Below are 23,263 nucleotides of genomic sequence, written 5' to 3'. Positions count from 1 at the left end.
AGATGAGAAGTTATTAAACCTTGTTGTCATGCTGGGCAATTCATAGAGAATTAGGGATCTAATAAGATGTTCAGGCCTTTGGCAGAGGAGGAGGTTGTGACCTTTGGGAAGCACGTCTGCTTAACTTAGATAAAGCAGGATTTAAAGACATTATATAGTTATGGCTGTTAGAAAAGATGACTCATATTAATTTTTCAGTCTCTTTCTAGAAACCATGTGACTATGAGTCATAAAAAATGAATTATTGGAGTAATGGTGTGACTATAACCAGAAAGTAGGTTGGACAAATTTATATATTGTAACAACTACTGGGTTGTATTTCCAAGTCACTTTTGCCTGTTAAATGGGAAAATGTGCTTTTTTATTTTTAAGCAAGTAGCAAATGACCCAACTCCTAAGTGCCCAGTGGGCAGCCTGACCCCACATTTATGAGATTGTACTCTGTCTTCTTTATATTCTGTAAGATAGTAAGTTGGTTCCCGATGACCAGTTTCCCTCTTCTTCATGTGACCCTTCCCAGCTGCCTGTGCTGGATTGAGGCCAGGCCTTGTGCTAAGTGTATTATGATGTGGATAGTTGTTTCCTCACTAAGGTCCTAGGAGGTAAGTAATGTGATAATTTCCATTGACATTTGGAAGAAACTGAAGCTCTTAGGACAGTAACTGGCCCAACAGTATCTAGTTACGAGCTGGTGAGGGCAGGATTTGAGCGTGGGCCTGTTGGATTTGTTGAGTTCACCCTGAACCACCATTCCAAGATGGCCATAATTCTCTGAAATTTTCCAAGGGCCTCATGACTTCAGAGCACCCCTGTGTTGCCTGGGACTCCTGACCTAGGGGCTTTTGCTGCTGACCTGTTACCTGATGCTTTTTCTTCACCATGGGTCAGCTTCTGGAAAAACGCCCGTTTCCTTGTTTTTGAATTCCTTACTTTGGCTTCTTCCATCCCTGAGGCCAAACTGTTTTATTCTAGTACTTGTTTTGGCAGCACATATACAAACTCTTTTATTCTATTATTGAAATTCACTGCAGACTATGTCACATGAGATTCACATTTTCACTTACTTTTAATGAAATGGGATAATAATTTTTTATTTCTGCTCATACATATGCCCAAATTTCTGAAACCCAGAGGTCAGAGTTTTAAATATTTACACAACTTTAGAACATTTAAAGAAAAGATGTAATATGAAGAGGTTCACAAAAATAAAATCAAAGTAATGAAGTTTTATATCATCTACTGCAAATTAGGATGTTTAACTTGATCATATTGGTTTACATAAAAAGAACAAAGTTTCATTCTAAAGATACATGTATATCCACAATTCATTTTCTAAATATGTAATTAGAATGGAAGAATTTCCCATTTTCTGTTAAGATTTTCCTCTCTCAAGCCCAAGTGTCCAGTAGGAGTAACTTTTGGGGGTAGTTCAAGATGTGCCTGTCTAGTCACAGTTAAAATTAAATCACTCGTGTATTGATTATCATTGTTCCTGATCAAGTCAAGATAGAAATATGTGTTTTTAACTGAACAGATGATTTGCATTTTTTAAAAAAGATTGTATTTATTTATTTGAAAGAGAGAGAGAGAGAGAACACAAGCAGGGATGGAGAGTGAAGGGAGAAGCCCAACAGACATGGGGCTCCATCCCAGGACCCTGAGATCATAACCCAAGCAGAGGGCAGATGTTTAACCAACTGAGCTACCCAGGTGCCTTAGATGAGTTGCATTAATAGTCATTTTATGAAATGTTTTTCAGAATTTCCTGTCCAACTAAATAAAAATAGTTACTTTGCTAGCAATACATGTTGATACAATAAGATTTTGAAGAATTCTTAGAATTGTTTCAACTGATCACCATGTTAGATTGTTAACCAGAAAAAAAGACAGGGCTGTCATTTTGATTTGTGATGCAATATCACTAAATTACAATTAAATTAGTTTTTATAATCTTTCCTCAGGCAAGATTCAAGAGCCTAGTAAAATGAGGAAGAAGGTAGTTTTATGTAAGGGAAAAAGATTGGTTATGCTAGAGCCCATGTTGCAGCTACTTCCTGAGTTGGGGAATTGTGATTATCCTGTTGCTTCTAACTCAATACATTTCTATAGTTTCCCAGGTTTGAATTAATATATATGAATTGTAACATATTTTTAATATAATAAATTTAAGCTAACTAAAGAATCAGTTATTAAAAATACTGCCATTGATTACTTTCAGAAAGATCAAAAGAGTTTCAGAACTTAATTATCTTTTCATTTTGATATATATGTACTTAATTAAAATGTGTGAGGAACTTTGATAATGAAAGATAACATATCTAATAAAATATGACATTAAAATACAATCATGTGTTTCCCCAGATTGCCCTTGACTTATGTTAAAATTCTTAATCAGTTTTCATAACTAATGGTAACTGAATATCTGTTAGGAGAATGACAAAGTCATATAGAAGATCTCAGTTACTATATTATATGATATATTATATTAATATGATAGAGGTGGGTGGGGTACCATTCCATGGTTGTCCAGATGTGGTGGGACATCCGGTTCTGCCTCATTTTCCCTTGATCAGGTATAAGGTTGGGTCTGTTTTCCATACTACTGTCATTTACCTGTCCAAGTGTCTAAGGCCATGCCATGGTCAGGGCCAGTGAATGGAGAGATTGTGTTCCTAGGGGAGTGCTAAGTGATGTCTTAGCTCTAGGAACTGGAGATGACTGTTTGGGCTAAGTTCATAATTATCTGATCCTTGAGCGTTTCTCTTCGACATAGTGTTCAGTCTCTACTGCTTTGAGGAAAGTGTAAAGCAGCCAACAGAGTTCCAAGCATCATATGGTAAAGGGATTCAGCTTCCAAGTGGCCAAAGCAAGCTTTTCCTGTCCCTAGACTAGATAAAAGAGATCACAGGCTAGTAGAGGGGGGAAGCCACTGGAGAAGAGTAAGGACAAGAGGTCTTTATCACTACAAGCATAAGCACCAAATCAGTGCCCAGTTACCCTTTCCACTATAGTCCAGGGAGCAGCCTGAGTGTCACCTTGGTCTGTCCAGTAGGATGACACTCCTCTGTGTCTCATCACATTGCTTGGGGTTTACCTGGCATCTTGGGTTAAATATAAACATGAGCAAAGGATTAAGTCTTTTATCTGTTGCCAACTACCTAAGTTATACAGAGAATTAAGGGATAACTAAATGGAATATCTCTGGTAAATTTAGGGATTCTAAGAATCAGAGACAGAAACTTCTAGAATTCACTTAGTGCACCTGGGAACAGTAGTATAGTATCTGTGAAGAACACAGAAGGGTCTGAGCTCTTATCTCTTTCAAGCTCACAAGTCAGCCTGCCACAATTTCGGTGATGGCAGAAGGTACTTCTAGGTCAGAGACAAAGGACTTTATTACTCAGAGCACAGCAAACAGTATGTTTGTGTTAGCTCGCTTTGCCTAAAGTTTCCCTGGGCCAGTGTGTAGGGTCCAGATTGGTGCCTGGACATGTGGTAAGTTTCATTACAGGAGAGAAACCCTGAGCTTACGAAATCCAATTTTCAGAAAATGGGCAGCAAGCACACCTACCCTTTGTTCTGGAGGGAAGTACCATCTCTAATTTCTAGGACTGATCAATATATAAACACCCATGAAAATATAGTCTGGAGCAAAGGCAGTTGGTGCCTCTGCTTATAAGATGTGTAGAAACATGAGAGACCCGTGGAGAATTGATTCTTAACTATACTGTGATGAAGATGGTGGTTTGTGTGTATGTGTGTGTTTTAAGGATTCATTTGTTTTTAAAGTAATCTTGATACCTAACATGGGGCTCAAACCTACACCCCTGAGTTCAAGAGTCTCATGTTCCACTGACTAAGCCAGCCAGGTGCCCCAAAGTTCCTGTTTAATTAGAAGTTTTGCAATTTCTATTATTTCTGTACGCCGAGGCGATGAGCCAATTAACGTACTGTCTGTAAAATTCGGTTTCCTTGGTGCAACATTTAGTATTCATTCAGCTAATATGTACTGAATGCTCCCTGTGTCCAGGCACATTCTAAGCACTTGGCATAAAGCAGTGAATCAGACAAAAGCCCCTCTCCTGTGGAGTGTACATTTTGCTAGTGTGTAGCCATGATTTTAAAAATCCGGAAGGTGCCAGTGCTCTGGGAAAAAAAATAAAGCAGAGAAGGGGGAAAGAGAACCCTGGGTGGAGCGGTGGGAGAGAATGCATTGCTCTTTCAGAAAAGTTTGTTAGGCTTTTCTGATAAGGTGAAAATTGAACAGAAGACTAGAAGAGGTGAAGGTACAAGCCATGTGGATATTAAAGGAAAGAGATTTCCAGGTAAAGGAGACCCTGAGGTGGGTCCTGATTGGTGCAGAAACAGCAAAGAGGTGGGGTGGCTGGAGTGGAGGGAGAGGGAGGAAGGATTAGGAGATAATGTTAGGGAGTAGAGAGTGTGTGTGTGTGTGTGTGTGCATGTGTATGTATGTACATGTGTGTATGTTGTGTGTATATGTGTGCACATGTATGCACACATGTGTGTGTATGTAATTTCAGATACAAGTACAGACAACTTCAGAAATTTTATTGAAAATAGGGCAAGAAAAAGGATAATAGCTAGTGGGGTCAGTACTAAATATATACCTTTTAAAGATGGGAGCAAAATTTACAGCATGTTTGTATGTTTATCTTTTCTAATCCATCAGAGAAGAAAAAATCGATGATGTCAGAAAAGGAATGGCTGAGAAGGTAAGAGAGAAAGGATCTGGTGTACACAGGGGAGGGTTGCTAGTTAGATACAAGACCGACGGTAACAGGATTGAAGGCGGAGAGTGTGGGCACAGGTGCAGGATACATGGGAGGCGGTGGTTGTGAGAGAACATGGAAGTTTTCTCCTGATTTAGTTTATCTTTTCCCCTGAAAAGGAAATTGGAAGTATTGTCCTCAACTGAGAGTAAGGAGGCAGGTGAAGATGTTGGAGGTCTGAGGATCAAAGTTGATGAGGAAGAGTTTGGGGGAATGGGAGAGAAAATGTGCTAGCGAGCATACTTGGATTTCCAGGTAACACTAAGTACTAGTGGACACATACTTAATTTAAGAGCCATTAGGGTGACTGAATATTTAGTCATGTTTGGATTCACAGGTATGGGGTTAGGATTAGGCAGAGCTAGACTTAACCAGAGTGAGAATTGTACAAAGAGAGTATAATGAAGAAGGTATGAGACTTGAGGCTCCATGCAAGGTGTATTTTTTTTTTTTTGCACTTGTTTTTTTTTAAAAATTTAATTTAATTTAATTTTGTGTGTGTTTGTGTGTGTGTGTGTGTGTGTTCCAAAATTAAATGTTTATGCACCACACCCAGTTCTTCATGCAATATGTGCCTTCCCTTAACTCCCACCACCAGGCTGACCCAATTCCCCGCTCTCCTCCAAAATCCTCAGCTTATTTTTCAGAGTCCACAGTCTCTCATGGTTCTTCTCCCCCTCTGATTTTTCCCAACTCACTTCTCCTCTCCATCTCCCAGTGTTCTCTGTGTTATTCCTTATGCTCCACAAGTAAGTGACACGATATGACAATTGACTCTTTCTGCTTGACTTATTTCACTCAACATAATCTCCTCCAGTCCCATCCATGTTGAAACAAATGATGGAACATGGATATCAAAGAAGGTGGATGATGAAGGCAGCAAGGAACAGTGGAAACTAGAATTAAGGGATTGTGTATCTGTTGTCATTGAAGTGTTTTGGGGGTGTAGAAGAGCTAGAGGGATTGAGCTGGAGAGATAAGAGGTGGTGGTCCAAAAATGCAATTTTGAAATTGCGATCATGGAGAGATTCCTATTTGTGATGACAAATAAGCCGTTGATATGACCATGGGGGTAGGGAACTGAGATCACATGGAGGATGTGATCAGTTATGGAGAGAACAGAGGTCGAGAGGTTGAGCATCTGGAGTATTGCAAGAGTCATCTACATGGATTTTGAGATTTCTAGAAGTTATGATGGGAGAAACTGATGTACAAGGAGCTAAAATCCTCACACAGTGAGGATGACTCACCCAGGGTTTTGCAATCTGGTGGCAACAAAGAGGCATGTTGGGGACCGAAGCAGAAAGCCATAGTGTTATTGAGAGAATTAAAGACATGGATGCTTATAAAAATAGTTTGCATGGTGTCAGGCTCATGGTAAAGCTCAGTAAGTCATCTTTGAACTTGTAGTCTTAGTTCTGACATGGATAAAGCTTGGAAGTCATCACTCCCGTCTTTACAACAAGAAAAAGCTAAACAAACTGAAAATCAATGACTTTTCATGATTCATCAGAGAACTGAGTTTTTGGGGCAAACGGATAGCCTGAGATATAGAGAGAGGTGAATTCAGACATTCACAGGGGAGTTGATGCAGTTGCTTTCTGACAGTCACAGCTGAGATCAGCTGAACTAGAGCAGATGCCTCTAAAGCCATAAACTAGTAGGAACGCTTAGATGCTCATTTTGATGAATTACTGGAGGTTGAGTGTGGACTAGTATGACAGAGAAACTCCGGGGGGCTGCAGTCTTCAAATCCTACATGACTCTTCCCGAGAAGTCCTGTGCCTCAATACCTAGGATAGACTTCTAATATGGATACCCTGCAGCATAGTGTGCTGCTCAAAATTTTTAATGTCAATTTTTAATGTTTGTATTTGTATAATGCTGTAATTCTTTTTTAAAAAAAATAAGAATAATGTGTTTGAAAATGTGTATTTTTAATAGGAGTATTTCTTAGCAAGCATGTAACAAACTTATGACCCTCTTTGCAGTTCAAGGATCTGCTCATGAAATTGTAAGATTGTAACATTTCGAGTATCATGTGCAAAAAGAAAATTGGTTAGCAATGACATAGCAGTTACTGTGGGTGTGCTTTTAAGCTCATTTTTCCGGGAAAAGACAAAAGATCCAATTAGCTTAACTCAGGTAGTTGAAAAGGTCTATGTGCAAAAATAGAGAAAGATGAAGGCAGAGCGAAGAGAAGGGAAAGAGGAAGAGAGAGAGGAGGGAGAGAGGGAGAAAGAAGGGGAGAGAAATCTCGAAGGAAGCTAGGAATAGCTTCCAAAAAACAGGAACTGTAGTTTGGAAATGGGAAAGATTCAAGATTCAACCAGGATTTAAGGATAGGCCTTTCTAACGGCCCTCCCCCCTCCAGCCCCCACCAGCAGGCATCCAAGATCATCACTCCTTAGTTTCCTACGTATATTCCTGTAATCAACAGACTGATTCTCTCCAAGGGTGTAAATTTAAATTTCAGAATGAGAGAATCTTGTTGGTGCAACCAGTCAGCCCTGGCCGCGTTTGTGCAGAACTTTTATATTACACTACCTCATAGTTGGCTGGTCAGGCTATGGGTTATCTCCTTTTGTGATATGCAATCAAGGGGAGGAAGGTAGGCCTGCCAAGGTTGGGGAGGGTTGTCACAGGTGGAAGGCTCGGGCACCCCACTCAAGGAATAGGTCAGGGCCCCTTCATGAGGCTATATCCTTTAAAAGGAACTGAATGTAGCTGTCTTGTATTGTGTAGTCTGATATCTGGATAAAAAGGAAAGAGTCCATTATTTGAATTTATCTTCATACATCTGCCTTGTTTATAATCCATCAAAATGTCTACATTAATCATGCTGGCATTAAATAATCCCCAGTTGCGCTGTTTTGTTGTTGTTGTGTGTTTAGTTTTATTTATTTATTTTTGTTTAGTTTTAGTTTGTATTCTGTGTTTGCAGTAACATCCCATAATACTGGCAGTACTCAGAGGTTCAATTACATCACGTTTATAGATCACTATAGGATAAAATGGTTAGGATCTATGTTACTGTACTGCCCTCTAGTGGTGTGCTCTTGGGTTTACAGTTATTGTACTGCCATATGTAGAAAGCAACTTTGTGCACTAATTCAAAGTTATAAGGGAAAATTTTGCTTCTATTCCATTTAGAGCCGAAAACAAGCCATAGTATCACAGAATCTGCCTATTTTTTTTTTTACCATGGGAAATCACAATCTAGCCTCATCAAATCGAATAGAAGATCTCAAGTTGGAGACTATGAAAGTTGAGTGTTTTAAACCTTAGAAAGTTTTTTATATAGTTAGAATTATATAATGTTAAGAATGGAACGAAGTTTAAAACTGTTAAATCCAACCCAGTCATTTCACATTTGAGAAAACAAGCTTCAAGATTTAAATATATTAGCCAAAGTGCTGCAGATAGTTTAAAGATAGTTTAAAGTGCTGAGCCTAGAATCCATGTTTCCTGCCTCCCAGGCAGGCTATTTTCCTTTCTTAAAACCCACATATTATTTACATTTATCCAATGGGGAGAGGGCCCAAGGTCCGAGCTGTTGTCAGAAAAAGGTGTGATATCTTAAAAATGAAAATTAATGCACGATTTACTTGAAGGAAGGGGAGGGCATATGTTCTTTCTATTTTGGGAAAAGAATGCAAATTTAAAACTTAATTCTTTTTACTAATTGCATAGCAGTATTTCTGGGCAAAGCAATAGAGAAAATAGGCTGGATAAGGCAGAGGTAGGTGGGGGAGGAGATACAGGAATGCCTCTATCCATGTTTCTGACCTTAGATGCTCATTCTTATCCAAAGAATAGGTTATGTGGGTGACCAAGCTGGGGTAGCCATTCCCATTTTATCAGCGATCTGAATGTCTATGCTATGCACTGAATTGTGCCCCTCACCAAATTCACACATTGAAGCCCTAACCCCCAACGTGTCTATATTTGGAGACAGGACCTATAAGGAGGTAATTAAGGTTAAGTGAGTTCACAGGGAGGGTCTGTAATCTGATAGGATTCTCTTCTTATATGAATAGAAAAAGAAAGAGAGAGAGAGAGAGAGAGAGAGAGAAAGAGATATCTGTCTCCCCATTATGTGAGGACACAGCCCAAAGATGCTATCTACAATTCTGAAAGAATTCTCACTAGAACCCAAGCATGCTGGCACCTTGCTATTAGTATTTCATTTTAATTTTGCAAATTTTGGAAACTAAGGCTCAGAGGGTAACTCGCCATCCTTGTAAGTGGTGGAATAACAAATCAAGTTTTGCGTGATTCTGAAACCCCAAATCTTCCCAGTGTGGAGGCTGTGAATTCAGCGCCCTTACTGACTTCTCTGATGCTTTTGCCACTTGTGGACCATGCTTTCCTTGTAAACCTCTCTTCCCTTGGTTTCTTTGGAACCCATTTATACTGGGTATCTTTTTTCGTACATAACTCTTCCTTCCTTGTCCCTCAAGGGCAACTCTTTTGTCCCTTTAGGTACCTTAGTGACATTGATGTGCCCCAAAAGGTATTGCTGTTTCTTGGGGGGTAATCTCATGTCTTATGTATTATTTTATTTTATGTAGTACCACTCATATTCTTTGAAGTAGCTTTGTCCAAGTAGCTTTCTCTTTCTTTCTTTTCACTCCTGAAATCTCTCCTGAACTTCAATTCCATATATCAAGCTGGATATTTCTATCTGAATCTCTGACAGATACTTCAAAACAAATTACACATTCGAGCTTAGAAGTTTTCATTCAATGAATACACTTGCTCAAACTCATCATTTCCTAACAAATACCAACATCCTCTCAGTCATCCAAGTAAGAAAGCTGGGAGTCAGTCTCAATTCTTTCTTCTACACACTCTTCAGTAACCTAATCAATCATCAAATTCTGTGTTTTATCACCACAATGATCATAGACTCCATCCCTTCTCTTTTCCCTCCTGCCATTGTTCTAGTTCAAGGGCTCATTGCTTGCTTGCATTAACCTTGTAACTCATCTTTTTGCTTCTGTTGTTTACCCGCTTGCATCTTCCACACAGCAGATAGACTGGAAAATCTAAAAGGCAAATATGACCCATTGCAAAAGAGAAAGTTGTCTCTAAAACAAGGTGCCTGTGGTCCTCATAATCTAGATGCCGCCTTTCCTTCCAACCTCATCTGCCATCACCATCACAACACACATCATGTTCCAGGTTTGCTAAATTTGGTCTAGTTCCCTGTTTACATAATTTTGCTATTGGTTCATTACAGTCTTTCCTCTGTGCAAAACCCACTACTCTTCCCACCTCTTAGCCCTCATCCTCACTCAGAAAGAATAATGTTTATCATGACTTGTGTTTTTCAAGACACAGTTGAGCTGTCACTCCCACTAAGAAGCCATCCTGATATCCCATTAGACTAGACGATTCTTCTCTGTGCTCATGTGGAGTCCTGAACTTCCCTTTGCCATTGGATCTACTACTGCACTTACCTCTGTCTTCCTTATTTGCTTCTCAGTGAAGTCAGGAGTCAGCGTTTAACGAGTCTTCCCAAGTGTTTGTTACACTGAAATTTTTTTAAGGACAAGTTGTTTTTTTTTCCAGTCAGAGCCTTCAGTGTCAATATCTTGTGGTCCACTAATTATTTTTATAGACACATTTTATTTTATAGACACTTATAAACAGATATGCATGTTATTTTAATTATAATTATCGATTATATAAGATGATTAATTGTATACATACGCACATGTATATGTATGTATATATTATAATGTATGTATTCACACAGCTATAACCATGTCCATTAGCTTTTATCTTCAAAAGTAGAGTAGAATGTCCTCATAAATTTTTAGAGCTGTACAGTGGGTCCATTTGAAGGAAAATCATCTTGTTGAGATCTAACCGTCTCATGAAAATAAAGACTAATTTTTTTAAACCCTGACTGTGAAGGGTTCTAGCAGCATTCTTCTCGATGTTCTTTCTACTTTTCACTGTTTATCTGATAAGGGGCTAGAGAAGGTGTTAAAATAAGCAGGGTGGCACTGCAGGGGCCCAAGTGAGTCCCTGTCAAGGGGCTCTGATCTGGACTGCTCCCATAATTATGCCAGGAACACATGTTTCCAAACAAATGTTCTAATGTGACAACTCATATCCTGGAACAGTTTCAGCTCACTCCTCCAAGAATTGTAATCTCTGGTTTATTCTTTTTACTCACGATAATTGTACTTTTTGTCTTGGCCAGGAAAAGTCTTTGTATTCTGTAGAGCTAGTTTTGATGGGCTGGCACAGAGTTTTGGAAATTTTCCCCTCATGGAAATGGTGCTTTTAATTTTAAAATATATTAGTGGGAAATATAATCAATAATATCGTATTAACTTTTATTTATTTTAGAGGAGGGTAGGGGCAGAGGGAGACAGAGAACCTTAAGCAGGCTCCACACCCAGCTTGGAGCCAGAGGTGGGGCTTGATCTTCCAGCCTGAGATCATGAACTGAGCTGAAATCAAGAGTTGGATGCTTAACCAGCTGAGCCTCTCAGGGGCTGCTGTAGTAACTTTGTAAGGTAACAGATAGTAATTAGACTTACTGTGGTGAGCATTTCACAAGGTTCAACAAATGTTGAATCATTATGTTGTATACCTGGAACTAATTATACTTCAATAAATTAAAGGAAATGCATTGGCATGTCACTGCTAAACCCACATTGTATCTTTCAAAAACTGCTAGCTGGACAGTGGTGAAAGCCATGCAGCCAACTCCTCCAGAAATATCCTGTTGCCCATCAGCCCTATCACCTTGTTCTCTAGCAACATGGTCCAGCAATGGGAGACTTTGACTTTTACGCTGGAGTGGGACATCAGTTCTCATTTGGCTAAGCCACCGCTCCCAAGTACCGAGTCCAATAAAGGTGCACAACAACTAAATTCGGATTTGACTCCTTTCATCTCCTCTTGTCTGGAACATAAGCGTGATTAATCTAACATATAATTTTTATTATATGTTAGTTTCTTATATAATTATATATATTATACCTACAACATATATATGTTATATATATGATATATATATATATATATATATATATATATATATATATCTCCCAGTAAGTGATAGTTCTTTATGATTCCTGGATTTTGTGAGTTAAATCTTTCTTTTTTTTTTTTTTTTTTTTTTTTTTTTAAATTTTTTATTTTTTATAAACATATATTTTTTATATACATATATTTTTATCCCCAGGTCTGTGAATCACCAGGTTTACACACTTCACAGCACTCACCAAATCACATACCCTCCCCAATGTCCATAATCCCACCCTCTTCTCCCCAACCCCCTCCCCCCGGCAACCCTCAGTTTGTTTTGTGAGATTAAGAGTCACTTATGGTTTGTCTCCCTCCCAATCCCATCTTGTTTCATTTATTCTTCTACCCACTTAAGCCTCCATGTTGCATCACCACTTCCTCATATCAGGGAGATCATATGATAGTTGTCTTTCTCTGCTTGACTTATTTCGCTAAGCATGATACGCTCTAGTTCCATCCATGTTGTTGCAAATGGCAAGATTTCATTTCTTTTGATGGCTGCATAGTATTCCATTGTGTATATATACCACATCTTCTTGATCCATTCATCTGTTGATGGACATCTAGGTTCTTTCCATAGTTTGGCTATTGTGGACATTGCTGCTATAAACATTCGGGTGCATGTGTCCCTTTGGATCACTACATTTGTATCTTTAGGGTAAATACCCAATAGTGCAATTGCTGGGTCATAGGGCAGTTCTATTTTCAACATTTTGAGGAACCTCCATGCTGTTTTCCAGAGTGGCTGCACCAGCTTGCATTCCCACCAACAGTGTAGGAGGGTTCCCCTTTCTCCGCATCCTCGCCAGCATCTGTCATTTCCTGACTTGTTGATTTTAGCCATTCTGACTGGTGTGAGGTGATATCTCATTGTGGTTTTGATTTGTATTTCCCTGATGCCGAGTGATATGGAGCACTTTTTCATGTGTCTGTTCGCCATCTGGATGTCTTCTTTGCAGAAATGTCTGTTCATGTCTTCTGCCCATTTCTTGATTGGATTATTTGTTCTTTGGGTGTTGAGTTTGCTAAGTTCTTTATAGATTCTGGACACTAGTCCTTTATCTGATATGTCGTTCGCAAATATCTTCTCCCATTCTGTCAGTTGTCTTTTGATTTTGTTAACTGTTTCCTTTGCTGTGCAAAAGCTTTTGATCTTGATGAAATCCCAGTAGTTCATTTTTTCCCTTGCTTCCCTTGCCTTTTGCGTTGTTCCTAGGAAGATGTTGCTGCGGCAGAGGTCGAAGAGGTTGCTGCCCGTGTTCTCCTCAAGGATTTTGATGGATTCCTTTCGTACATTGAGGTCCTTCATCCATTTTGAGTCTATTTTTGTGTGTGGTGTAAGGAAATGGTCCAATTTCATTTTTCTGCATGTGGCTGTCCAATTTTCCCAGCACCATTTATTGAAAAGGCTGTCTTTTTTCCATTGGACATTCTTTCCTGCTTTGTCGAAGATTAGTTGACCATAGAGTTGAGGGTCTATTTCTGGGCTCTCTATTCTGTTCCATTGATCTATGTGTCTGTTTTTGTGCCAGTACCATGCTGTCTTGATGATGACAGCTTTGTAATAGAGCTTGAAGTCCGGAATTGTGATGCCACCAACGTTGGCTTTCTTTTTCAATATCCCTTTGGCTATTCGAGGTCTTTTCTGGTTCCATATAAATTTTAGAATTATTTGTTCCATTTCTTTGAAAAAGATGGATGGTACTTTGATAGGAATTGCATTAAATGTGTAGATTGCTTTAGGTAGCATAGACATTTTCACAATATTTATTCTTCCAATCCAGGAGCATGGAACATTTTTCCATTTCTTTGTGTCTTCCTCAATTTCTTTCATGAGTACTTTATAGTTTTCTGAGTATAGATTCTGTGTCTCTTTGGTTAGGTTTATTCCTAGGTATCTTATGGTTTTGGATGCAATTGTAAATGGGATTGACTCCTTAATATCTCTTTCTTCTGTCTTGCTGTTGGTGTAGAGAAATGCAACTGATTTCTGTGCATTGATTTTATATCCTGACACTTTACTGAATTCCTGTATAAGTTCTAGCAGTTTTGGAGTGGAGTCTTTTGGGTTTTCCACATATAGTATCATATCATCTGCGAAGAGTGATAATTTGACTTCTTCTTTGCCGATTTGGATGCCTTTAATTTCCTTTTGTTGTCTGATTGCTGAGGCTAGGACCTCTAGTACGATGTTGAATAGCAGTGGTGATAATGGACATCCCTGCCGTGTTCCTGACCTTAGCGGAAAAGCTTTCAGTTTTTCTCCATTGAGAATGATATTTGCGGTGGGTTTTTCATAGATGGCTTTGATGATATTGAGGTATGTGCCCTCTATCCCTACACTTTGAAGAGTTTTGATCAGGAAGGGATGTTGTACTTTGTCAAATGCTTTTTCAGCATCTATTGAGAGTATCATATGGTTCTTGTTCTTACTTTTATTGATGTGTTGTATCACATTGACTGATTTGCGGATGTTGAACCAACCTTGCAGCCCTGGAATAAATCCCACTTGGTCGTGGTGAATAATCTTTTTAATGTACTGTTGAATCCGATTGGCTAGTATTTTGTTGAGTATTTTCGCATCTGTGTTCATCAAGGATATCGGTCTATAGCTCTCTTTTTTGGTGGGATCCTTGTCTGGTTTTGGGATCAAGGTGATGCTGGCCTCATAAAATGAGTTTGGAAGTTTTCCTTCCATTTCTATTTTTTGGAACAGTTTCAGGAGAATAGGAATTAGTTCTTCTTTAAATGTTTGGTAGAATTCCCCCGGGAAGCCATCTGGCCCTGGGCTTTTGTTTGTTTGGAGATTTTTAATGACTGTTTCAATCTCCTTACTGGTTATGGGTCTGTTCAGGCTTTCTATTTCTTCATGGTTCAGTTGTGGTAGTTTATATGTTTCTAGGAATGCATCCATTTCTTCCAGATTGTCAAATTTGTTGGAGTAGAGTTGCTCATAGTATGTTCTTATAATAGTTTGTATTTCCTTGGTGTTAGTTGTGATCTCTCCTCTTTCATTCATGATTTTATTTATTTGGGTCCTTTCTCTTTTCTTTTTGATAAGTCGGGCCAGGGGTTTATCAATTTTATTAATTCTTTCAAAGAACCAGCTCCTAGTTTCGTTGATTTGTTCTATTGTTTTTTTGGTTTCTATTTCATTGATTTCTGCTCTGATCTTTATGATTTCTCTTCTCCTGCTGGGCTTAGGGTTTCTTTCTTGTTCTTTCTCCAGCTCCTTTAGGTGTAGGGTTAGGTTGTGTACCTGAGACCTTTCTTGTTTCTTGAGAAAGGCTTGTACCGCTATATATTTTCCTCTCAGGACTGCCTTTGTTGTGTCCCACAGATTTTGAACCGTTGTATTTTCATTATCATTTGTTTCCATGATTTTTTTCAATTCTTCTTTAATTTCCCGGTTGACCCATTCATTCTTTAGAAGGATACTGTTTAGTCTCCATGTATTTGGGTTCTTTCCAAACTTCCTTTTGTGGTTGAGTTCTAGCTTTAGAGCATTGTGGTCTGAAAATATGCAGGGAATGATCCCAATCTTTTGATACCGGTTGAGTCCTGATTTAGGACCGAGGATGTGATCTATTCTGGAGAATGTTCCATGTGCACCAGAGAAGAATGTGTATTCTGTTGCTTTGGGATGAAATATTCTGAATATATCTGTGATGTCCATCTGGTCCAGTGTGTCATTTAAGGCCTTTATTTCCTTGCTGATCTTTTGCTTGGATGACCTGTCCATTTCAGTGAGGGGAATGTTAAAGTCCCCTACTATTATTGTATTATTGTTGATGTGTTTCTTTGATTTTGTTATTAATTGGTTTATATAGTTGGCTGCTCCCACGTTGGGGGCATAGATATTTAAAATTGTTAAATCTTCTTGTTGGACAGACCCTTTGAGTATGATATAGTGTCCTTCCTCATCTCTTATTACAGTCTTTGGCTTAAAATCTAATTGATCTGATATAAGGATTGCCACTCCTGCTTTCTTCTGATGTCCATTAGCATGGTAAATTCTTTTCCACCCCCTCACTTTAAATCTGGAGGTGTCTTCGGGCTTAAAATGTGTTTCTTGGAGGCAACATATAGATGGGTTTTGTTTTTTTATCCATTCTGATACCCTGTGTCTTTTGACAGGGGCATTTAGCCCATTCACATTCAGGGTAACTATTGAGAGATATGAATTTAGTGCCATTGTATTGCCTGTAAGGTGACTGTTACTGTATATGGTCTCTGTTCCTTTCTGATCTACCACTTGTAGGCTCTCTCTTTGCTTAGAGGACCCCTTTCAATATTTCCTGTAGAGCTGGTTTGGTATTTGCAAATTCTTTCAGTTGTTGTTTGTCCTGGAAGCTTTTAATCTCTCCTTCTATTTTCAATGATAGCCTAGCTGGATATAGTATTCTTGGCTGCATGTTTTTCTCGTTTAGTGCTCTGAAAATATCATGCCAGCTCTTTCTGGCCTGCCAGGTCTCTGTGGATAAGTCAGCTGCCAATCTAATATTTTTACCATTGTATGTTACAGACTTCTTTTCCCGGGCTGCTTTCAGGATTTTCTCTTTGTCATTGAGACTTGTAAATTTTACTATTATGTGACGGGGTGTGGGCCTATTCTTATTTATTTTGAGGGGCATTCTCTGAACCTCCTGAATTTTGATGCTTGTTCCCTTTGCCATATTGGGGAAATTCTCCCCAATAATTCTCTCCAGTATACCTTCTGCTCCCCTCTCACTTTCTTCTTCTTCTGGAATCCCAATTATTCTAATGTTGTTTCGTCTTATGGTGTCACTTATTTCTCGAATTCTCCCCTCGTGGTCCAGTAGCTGTTTGTCCCTCTTTTGATCAGCTTCTTTATTCTCTGTCATTTGGTCTTCTATATCACTAATTCTTTCTTCTGCCTCATTTATCCTAGCAGTGAGAGCCTCCATTTTTGATTGCACCTCATTAATAGCTTTTTTGATTTCAACTTGGTTAGATTTTAGTTCTTTTATTTCTCCAGAAAGGGCTTTTATATCTCTCGAGAGGGTTTCTCTAATATCTTCCATGCCTTTTTCGAGCCCGGCTAGAACCTTGAGAATTGTCATTCTGAACTCTAGATCTGACATATTACCGATGTCTGTATTGATTAGGTCCCTAGCCTTCGGTACTGCCTCTTGTTCTTTTTTTTGTGGTGAATTTTTACGTCTTGTCATTTTGTCCAGAGAAGAGTAAATGAAGGGGCAAGTAAAATACTAAAAGGGTGGCAACAACCCCAGGAAAATATGCTTTAGCCAAATTAGAAGAGATCCAAAATCGTGAGTGGGGAGAAAGGGGATAAAAAGAGGTTCAAAAAGGAAGAAAGAAAAAAGAAAAAAAAAAAAAAAAAAAAGAAAAGAATTTTTTTTAAAAAAAGAAAACACCTAAGAAAAATGTAAAAAAAATATATATATATATTAGATAAACTAGTAAAAAATCGTTAAAAAATAAAAAGGTAACAGTTAAAAAAAAAAAAAAATTTTACCCGAAGGCGAGAAAAAAAAAAAAATGAAAAAGAAAAAATTAAATTAACTGCAAGACTAAAAAAAATCACAGGAAAAAAGCCATGAGTTCCGTGCTTGGCTTTCTCCTCCTCTGGAATTCTGCTGCTCTCCTTGGTATTGAAACCGCACTCCTTGGTAGGTGAACTTGGTCTCGGCTGGATTTCTTGTTGATCTTCTGGGGGAGGGGCCTGTTGTAGTGATTCTCAAGTGTCTTTGCCCCAGGCGGAATTACACCGCCCTTACCCGGGGCCGGGGTGAGTAATCCGCTCGGGTTTGCTTTCAGGAGCTTTTGTTCCCTGAGCGCTTTCCGTAGAGTTCCAGAGGACGGGAATACAAATGGCGGCCTCCTGGTCTCCGGCCCGGAGGAGCCGAGAGCCCAGAGCCCCACTCCTCAGTGCGCCCTCAGAGAACAGCGCCCAGTTACTCCCGTCTGCCTGACCTCCGGCTGCGCTCCGAGCTCACCGAGCCTGCGACCGGTTCAAGGTAACACGGAGCTGCGAGCTTACTGTCGGCTCTGTCTCTGTAGCCGGCTTTCCCGTTCCAATACCCGCAAGCTCTGCGACACTCAGACACCCCCGATCCTTCTGTGACCCTGCGGGACCTGAGGCCACGCTGACCCCGCATGGGCTTCGCCCCGGTTTAGCCTCTGGAGCGATGTCCCTCAGCGGAACAGACTTTTAAAAGTCCTGATTTTGTGCGCGGTTGCTCCGCCGCTTGCCGGGAGCCGGCCCCTCCCCCCGGGGTCTATCTTCCCGTCGCTTTGGATTCACTTCTCCGCCAGTCCTACCTTTCAGAAAGTGGTTGTTTTTCTGTTTCCAGAATTGCTGTTCTTCTCTTCGATCTGCCGATGGATTTTCAGGTGTTTGCAATCTTTAGATAAGCTATCTAGCTGATCTCCGGCTAGCTGAAGCAGTCTCAGCTTGCTACTTCTCCGCCATCTTGACTCCTCCCCCAAATCTTTCTTAATTTGTAACATCTATGCCAGGTAAGAGAATCCATGTTTTACTTTTTTTTTTTTAAGATTTATTTATTTATTTGACAGAAAAGAGCATATAAGCAGGGGGAGCAGGAGAGAAAGAAGCAGGCTCCCTATTGAGCAGGGACCTGATGCAGGGCTTGATCCCAGGACTCTGGCATCATGACCTGAGCCAAAGATAGACATTTAACCAGCTGAGCCACTCATGTGCCCTAGAACCCATGTTTTAAATGTCTATTCCCAAAGTATGCTCATGGACCAAGTAGTCAAATAGATTTCTGGTAAAAGGAATAAAATTAACATATATATATATATATATATATATATACATACATATATAGCATATTTTAAATATTCTAGACTATAATAAACATTAGTAATGTTAAATATGTAACTATATGTAACTATACTAATGAATACATATTTCTTCATTTGTTCTGGACATATCCTTTGGCATTAGATGGTAAACGTTGTGTCTGATCCTCAGACTCTCCTAGAGATTCCTGTTCAGTTGATTGGGATGGGATTGGGCATCAGTATCTTTAAAAAGTTCCCAGTGTATTCTGTTGTGCAGCCAGGATTGATAATGAAAGATTGAGCATGATTAATCAGCAATTGAAGTTAAGATGGGAACCTCTGGATTTGCCCCATTCCTGTGCCCTCCACCCTGGCATATCATATTCCAGGGGAATGACAGAAGTTAATGCCATTCTTTTTTTTTTTTTTTTAAGATTTTATTTATTTGACAGAGAGAGACACAGCAAGGGAGGGAACCCAGCAGGGAGAGTGGGAGAGGGAGAAGCAGGCTTCCCGCTGAGCAGGGAGCCTGAGGCGGGGCTCAATCCCAGGACCCTGGTGCTTAAGAACTGAGCCATCCAGCTGCCCCAGTTAGTGGGATTCTTAGGGATGTTAAAGTCAGGCTGCCCAACAGAATTCCCAGAATGAGGGTAGTGTTCGAAATCTACCCTGTCAGATAGTGTACCCAGTAGCCAGGTGTGGCTATTAAACTCTTGACAACAAAGTAATCTTGTTCCTGTCTGTATGTTTCCTATTGCTGCTGTAACAGATCACCCCAAACTTAGTGACTTAAAAATACAAAATGGCTTAAAAGAACACAAATTAAGTTCTGGAGGTCAGGAGTCCAAAAACGGGTCTTAAAAGGCTAAAACCAAATCATTAGGAAGGCTGTACTCCTTCTGGAGGCTCTTGGAATGAATCTGTCCCCTTGCTGTTGCGGCTTCCAGAAGTCACCTGCATGCTTTGCCTTGTGGCTCCTTCCATCTCAAAGGCACCAGCACAGCATCTTCAAATCTCTGCCTCTGACTCCCTGTATCACTCTTCCACTTACAAGGACCCTTTTTTTTTTTTTTTTTTAAATTTTATTGCAGCGGGTTAACCTGGATGATCCAAATATTCTCCTCATCTCAAAATCCTTAATTTGTTATTTTTTAAATTTTTAATATTTCTAAAGATTTTTTTATTTATTCATTTATTTTGTGAAGGGGAGGGAGAAAGAAAGAGAGTGAGTGCACGAGCAGGGGAAGGGGCAGAGGAAGAAGCAGACTCCCCTCGGAACACAGAGTCTGATGGGAAGCTCCATCCCAGGACCCTGGATCATGACCTGAGGTGAGTGAAGGCTCATTCACTGAGCCACCCAGGTGTCCCGTAATTGCATTTTTTATAACCCCTCCAAACCCTAAATCTAATCTCACCTTCAAAGTGCCTTTTGTCATGTAAGGTAATATATATTAAGAGGTTCTGGGGATTAAGATGTGAGCACTTTGTGGGAGCCACTATTCAGCCCCTTCTACTATGGTTCTTGTTCTGGCTTATCTTAGAGTTTCCCATGTGCTTTTCTATGAGCAGCAAATGATTTTTAGTAATTTTTTTTAAGAACAAGATTTTATTTTATTTGTATTTTTTTTCTTTTTTAGTCAGATGCTAGATAGAGTGAGCACAAGCAGGGGGAGTGGGAGAGGAAGAAGCAGACTCCCTGCTGAGCAAGGAGCTCAACATGGAGTTCGATCCCAGGACCCTGGGATCATGACCAGAGCCAAAGGCAGCTACTTAACCTACTGAGCCACCCAGGCATCCCAAGTCTTAGTAATTTTAATCCCTACATTAAAACTGTGGCTTTCACACTATATGTGCTCAAAATACATTTGTTGGAATGAGTTGATTAAGGTTAAAAAAAGAAGAGAGAGTATTTGATAGGTGTTGACTGAGTGAATAAAGCATGGGGGGGGGTCCTAAGCCAGCAAATTAATTTTGAGCATCTGTACGAATTGAACATTCACCAATCCATCAACCCATAGAATAGATTTTGGAGCAGTAGTTATCAACCACCAACCAACTATAGACTGAATAATTGTACCCTGGTCTGTTCATTTTAGCTCAATGTGTTTTGGGCTAATGAGAAAGCAATGGGAGGCCAAAGCCTGTGTGCGTGATTCTGCAGGAAATAAAAACAACAACAAAAAAGTGGAATGGCAATTAATGGCTTATGTCTGATGAATGCACTCCAAAACATCACCAGCATATTTTAAGATTAATACATTATTTGGTATGGGAAGTTAGTGTATGAAAATCAATGGTCATTAAGCATTTGTATCTAATGGGTGAAAAATTTTCTTGTTTGGTTTTTTTTAAAAAAAGACATTCCAGGATAAAAGAGGTCCAGTTTAATTATTTAGAAATTAAGCATTTAGTATAACAGAATAATATTTTATTTTACAAAATTTACACATACACAAAAATAGAAGGGATCATGTAACAGACCCCATGTACCCATCACCCAGCTTAAACAACAATCATCCCCTGATCTGGAGTATTGTTTTAATCAGTACTCTATTCCCCACCCCCCTATCCCCACCTCCACCCCCAACCCTCATTATTTTCAAGCAACTTCTAGAACCGTATCATATTATCCATAATTTAATCATGCATAAACACATTTGGGCAGGTCTATTAATGAATTTCCTCGTATTCATGTTGGCTTCCTGCATGCTTTGGCGGCTCCATAATCTTTCTGACATTTACTGTCTTTTCTTTACCTTATGTGGAATTTTGTTCTGAAGGATAAAATATAACAACTAAATATGGAAAATGCTAAGCTGGCCAGACTTGTTTAATTTTCCTATTACTTCAATTCATATTTTAGGAAATAGCATACAATGTGGAAATATATGAAATTGCAAGCAAAATTAAAACAGTAAATTTGCATTTTTTTTTTTTTTAAAGAAAGGGGAGCTCTTAACCACAGGGGAAGTACGAGCTAAGGACTTCCAAGCTCTACTCCTCTTATTTTAAGAACATATTAAATAATGTTAAGGTAAGACATATATGCCCTAGTTTGAGAGGAGCTTAGAGAAAGTCCAGGATTAGGAGGCAATCTGAGGGAAAATCTTTCATGGGAATAATTAGGTGAAGCCCACACCAGAACTGAGAAATAAGATATTGTTGAAGATGAAAGTCAGATCAGAAAGTATTAAGTCACATAAAATATGGTTTATAAAATATAAACATTTGAAATGTTTCTTTTGGGAAAAAAGTACTATCTTTCCATATATGTCTGGATATGGTGATTATAAGTGGGCTTCCTCAGTATATGGCATATATTAACAAAAGGACACATTGTCAGGGTTGACTGAGCTAGAGGAGGATGATAATTTTATTATTTAAAAATCACATATCATTAACAGTTGCCGCTATCTTTATTTCTTTCTGCCTTGTTTTTTTTTTTTTTTTTTGATCTTCACTGAGAACCAGAGCTAATTTATTCATTCAGTGTATCTGAGTCAAGGTACTTTCCTCACAATATCCAAGTTAAATATTTGGAGGAATACATAAAACAGATTTCTAATTTTTCAAATCCAAATTTAGCATTCTAAAATTTATCAAGTTGAAATTCCCTGTTATACTGTTGTTCCAAAGCAGAAAGCTTCATAGACTCATAAAGATCTTTAGCAGACTAGAATCTATTGAAATGATCTAATTCAGCCCCATATTTGGGGCTGGAGGTCTGTGGATCAGATGAACTGTCAAGGGTCACATAACTAAAAAGTGCCAGTTCAAGACTCCCTTCAGCAGCACAAATACTGAAATGGGAACCATGCAGAGAAGATTAGCATGGCTTCTGCACAAGGATAACATGTCAATCTGTGGAGGATTCCACAAAAAAAAAGAAGTGCCAGTTCAGAGATAAGAAAGCAACGTTCTTAGCTTCTAGGTCCCCCTCCCAGAGATTACAAAAGATGAGAGTTTTTATCTCCAGTGACAAATGAAGAAAATTTTTTGATTCTTTTACTTAACGATGGTATAGAAACCTATACTTTACTACTATGACCATGAATACAAGTCCTTTCAAGGAGGTATGTGATTTTTAAGGTTTTGTCAGGCTCTAAGATGATGGATTTCTAAGAGGCTCTGGTTCACATTTTTTAAATTGAGTACTATATTTTTGCATACACTAATGTTATAAGATGATGCCAAGTATTTCAAAAAACAAATAGAAATGCAAAGAAGAAAGGGTTAGTTGCCCACTTCTGATGTTAGTGAGGGTGACGTTTTGTTCATAGATGTGCTGAAGCACATGTTCTAATAACAGTCACCACCCTGCATCCTCAACTTCTTCTCTGAAAACTTCCTTTATCTCCTTTCCTTAGTTCAAACTTGGTTCTACCTTGGATTATTATCACGTATTCACCAATCCCCCAGCCTCAGGGCTGAGGGTGGAATGGTGTCCTTCTCTCTGCTCACTACCATTTTCAGAGTATTTCCCCTTCTTCCTCAGGTCCTATCTCTAGCGTCTGATTGCACATGTAGGTTTCTACAGGCATACAAAGCCAACTGCTTTAGACTCCCATCCCAACATCACCCCACTGCCAAATCTCCTCCATGTCCTGTGCTCACTGTCCCACAAAAAG

At 39.2% G+C, this 23,263-nt stretch overlaps 1 long non-coding RNA gene and 1 other non-coding gene across 3 annotated transcripts in view; both read left to right on the top strand.

Annotated features, from left to right (window-relative positions):
* The window catches only part of LOC131834126 (uncharacterized), a 141,060-nt gene extending 120,997 nt beyond the window's left edge, over positions 1–20,063 (top strand). For both annotated transcript variants that reach the window (XR_009354764.1, XR_009354762.1), the window contains exon 9: positions 19,841–20,063. This is a non-coding gene — a long non-coding RNA (uncharacterized LOC131834126). The remainder of the gene's footprint in view (positions 1–19,840) is intronic.
* Positions 20,064–22,414: 2,351 nt separating this feature from the next.
* On the top strand, positions 22,415–22,518 carry LOC131834962 (U6 spliceosomal RNA). The gene has a single exon (XR_009355052.1). It is a non-coding gene; the product is annotated as a U6 spliceosomal RNA (small nuclear RNA).
* The last annotated feature ends 745 nt before the right edge of the window (positions 22,519–23,263 follow it).

This window comes from Mustela lutreola, chromosome 6 (assembly GCF_030435805.1).
Source record: "Mustela lutreola isolate mMusLut2 chromosome 6, mMusLut2.pri, whole genome shotgun sequence".
NCBI classification, from domain to species: Eukaryota; Metazoa; Chordata; class Mammalia; order Carnivora; family Mustelidae; genus Mustela; species Mustela lutreola.
Note: the sequence above shows the minus strand (reverse complement) of the source record. Positions and strands in the feature narration are given on the sequence as shown.